The following is a 4,029-nucleotide window of genomic DNA, read 5'->3' on the forward strand; positions in this document are numbered from 1 at the left end:
CCGGCTGCCCCTCACTGCCCCCGAGCCCACACCCGGCTGCCCCTCACGGCCCCCGAGCCCACACCCGGCTGCCCCTCACGGCCCCCGAGCCCACACCCGGCTGCCCCTCACGGCCCCCGAGCCCACACCCAGGCTACTGTAGGAGGAGGGTCAGAGCTAAGAGGCGGAGACGCCGTCCCGGCCTGCATAGCTCACGCGGAGTCCCGAGCCTGTCACCCCGGCTCCCGTCCTCTCTGCCCCGAGGTGACCGCAGTGACCCCTGCATCTACCATTGCAGTGTGCCTCCCGGATTTTCTAACAGGGTAGTAGCTGTAGAAGTGTCTCAAACCAATGAATCAACTTCAGGTACGGTCGCCATGCTTACCAAATCTAACTGATTGCCAGGACAGTCAATGGAATGCCCAACTTTCCTTCTTATTTCATTGAGGTTAAAAAAAACCAGATACATCATATTCCTGTATCAGTGTAATGCCTGTTCTCCCAGGGTCTTTACTCCTGAGGACCCGAATGTCCCCTGCATTCCCCTTCCAGTGGGCTTGGGAAAGGGCTAACTGCAAGCAAGGATGACTTCTGCAGTAAGCAAGGTGGGGCGTTCCTGGGCAAATGACACGGCATCCACAGATAAAGTAACTCAGAATGACTTCAAGGAAATACCAAGGCCTCCTAACAAGCAGTTATTCCAAAGGCTTTTGCTAGAAGGTAATCGCTTATAATTCTATAAGCATAGAGACCTGAAGCTCAGCACTAGAAGTATTTTCTGCTTCAAGCATCTAGTTATTTTCCAGTTGCTCCCATGACGTAGCCACCAACCCGTTCATTCACTTATGCAGCTACTCATTCGTTCACTCATTCGTTCACTCATTCATTCATTCGTCTCTATGCGTTCACTAGGACCCAAGCACCGTCTTTAGGGAGCCGAGGAAGGCAGAGGCTGTCTTGATGGGCCCGTGTTCATTGGCAGCAGGAATAATTTTCAATCAAGTCCAATGATCTCAGTGCTTCATCTAGGAAGAGCAAGCTCCTGGGAGGAATGTTGTAGGAGACCCCATTTCACACACGCTGCTCCAAGGAAAAGGGCAGCGCTTCCAAACACAGCGGATCCAGCGCTAAGGCACCGCTCTCCACTCACGGTCAGAGGGAACGGTCTGCAGCCCTCGGCACGCTCTTCCACGGGCTGTGCCGCCGCCGCCTGCCTCAGCCTGCTCTGTGCGGAACTGGAGAGCACCGAGTCAGGGAAGCGGGTTCAACACGTGATGCTGGGAAGCGGGTTTAACGCGTGATGCTGGTGCTGGGAAGCGGGTTTAACGCGTGATGCTGGGTGCTGGGAAGCGGGTTTAACGCGTGATGCTGGGTGCTGGGAAGCGGGTTCAATGCGTGATGCTGGGCGCTGGGAAGCGGGTTCAATGCGTGATGCTGGGCGCTGGGAAGCGGGTTCAATGCGTGATGCTGGGTGCTGGGAGGGTACGCACAGGCTGCGCACACTGTCTCCGTGTCCCCACTGCCTGGGGACGTCACAAAGCAAGGCCCAGGCCTCTCCCCTCTGCTTATAAAGCCACCGATGCCAGGGCAGGCCGGGCCTCGCCTCCTGGCCGCCCAAAGGGTATGCTTGCAACTGCTATAAAACATGAAGTGAGGCATCAAAAACCTAGGAGCGTAAGGAACAAAGATAGATGGGGAGATAGGTGGATGGATGGATGGATAGATAGATAGATAGATAGATAGAAAGAAAGAAAAGGTGATAGATAGATAGAGATAGATAGATAGATAGATAGATAGATAGATAGATAGATAGATAGATAGATAGATAGATAGATAGATAGATAGGGAGATGGATAGATAGATTAGAAAGATAGGTAGGTAGGTAGATAGGAGATGGGTAGATAGGTACATAGGTAGATAGGTAGGTAGGTAGATAGATAGATAGATAGATAGATAGATAGATAGATAGATAGATAGATAGATAGATAAGAAAGATAGGTAGATAGGTACATAGGTACATAGGTAGATAGATAGGTAGATAGGTAGGTAGATAGGTAAGCAGATAGGTAGATAGGTAGGTAGGTAGGTAGATAGGTTTGTAGGTAGGTAAGTAGGTAGGTAGGTAGATAGATAGGTAGGTAGGTAGATAGGTATGTAGATAGGTAGGTAGGTAGGTAGGTAGGTATGTACATAGGTAGGTAGGTAGGTACATAGGTAGATATATAGGTAGATAGGTAGGTAAGTAGGTAGGCAAATGGGTAGAGAGCTACATAGGTAGATAGATAGGTAGGTAGATAGGTAAGCAGGTAGGTAGATTGGTAGTAAGGTAGGTAGGTACATAGGTAGGTACACAGGTAGGTAGGTAGATAGATAGAGATAGATAGATAGATAGATAGATAGATAGATAGATAGATAGATAGATAGATAGATAGATAGATAGAAAGAAATAGTTTGACAGGGCTTAAAACAAAAGTAAAACCCTTGACTTCTATTTTGACTTACAAAATGGAGCTATTTCTATTAAAGGGTAAGAATGCAGAGAGAACTCTGGCCAGTGCCAGACGGAGAAACCCTAGGATGTGTCCTCAGCTGCTCACCACGCCCCTCCTCACTCCTGCCTTCATTGTTTAACACAAAGCCTGCAGACTCTGGCCCAGGCACAACACCTAGCTTTACTACGCCTACGAGCTCTAGCTTCTACATTTTCAACAGCTGCGGCTCAATCTCAGTTCTGTCAGTGAGGTTGACGGCCCTGCCATTGTGCCTGGCTCCGTGTCATGGCCTGGAGCCGAGCTCTTGAGCAGAGGCGTGATGTGGCTCTCTGTGGGAAGACTGCTGACACCTGCCTTGATCTCACCTTCTTCTTTCTTCTGTTAGGTCCCCAGGTGGACTCTGCTTGTATCTCCAGCTGGGTCTGTTTCACTTATCTGGACACAAAATGCATTTATGCATGCGATTCTTGTCCCCATGTGCACTGAACCCACGGACCAGCACTGTCGCTCTTCTCCAGGGCCAGGCAGCCACGGGGCTGAGCCTTGGCGTCCTTGTCCACCTGCCCCAGCACATGGGCTATGTTTGCTGAAGCTTCTGTCATTTACGCCTGGTCCCCCCGCCCCCAAAGTCCACTCTACGGACAGTCCCTCTCTGTGAAGGACCCCTGACCACAGGCCGATGGAGGGAACCCACCACCTCCCCGTCCCGTCTCACACATCGGGGAAAGGCAGGCGCCGTGTGCTGTCTGGGACCGCATTGCCTTGGTGGCCCTCCTCGCCACTCCTCTCTGGAAGCAGGCTCTCTTAGCCTTATCTCTGCGCTCAGCACCAGGGTTGGGCCATTTGTAAGGAATACTAGCTCATCCATCTCCGCTGCTGCAGGACTGAGGGTTGCACCTAGCAAGGTGTCCATTTTGAGCTCTGGCCTCCCGTGCTCTTCACCTGCTCTGCGCCTGCAGCCCTGGACCCAGGGCTCTCTGCTGGCTGTGAGGCCTGGGTTCACCTCCGTCACCTCCCCAGTCCCATCTCCAGTCACCACAGGCAAGGCTTGGCCCTCTTCAGGCCCTGCCATGCGGATGGGGTTCAACACGAACTTGGTGAGAACATTCAAACCAGAGCCAGCTCCATCATCCCTCCAAGCCAGCCCCATCAACCTCCCAGAGCCAGCGCCATCATCCCGCTGAGCTAGCTCCATCACCCCAGAGCCAGCTCTACCAACCTCCCAGAGCCAGCTCCATCCCCCCCAGAGCCAGCTCCATCCCCCCAGAGCCAGCTCTACCAACCTCCCAGAGCCAGCTCTATCACCCCCAGAGCCAGCTCCATCAACCCGCCAGAGCCAGCTCCATCATCCCGCTGAGCTAGCTCCATCACCCCAGAGCCAGCTCTACCAACCTCCCAGAGCCAGCTCCATCATCCCGCTGAGCTAGCTCCATCACTCCCCCAGAGCCAGCTCCACCAACCCGCCAGAGCCAGCTCCATCAACCCGCCAGAGCCAGCTCCATCACTCCCCCAGAGCCAGCTCCATCAACCCGCCAGAGCCAGCTCCATCACTCCCCCA

This window comes from Dipodomys ordii, unplaced genomic scaffold (assembly GCF_000151885.1).
Source record: "Dipodomys ordii isolate 6190 unplaced genomic scaffold, Dord_2.0 Scaffold15, whole genome shotgun sequence".
Taxonomy (NCBI): Eukaryota; Metazoa; Chordata; class Mammalia; order Rodentia; family Heteromyidae; genus Dipodomys; species Dipodomys ordii.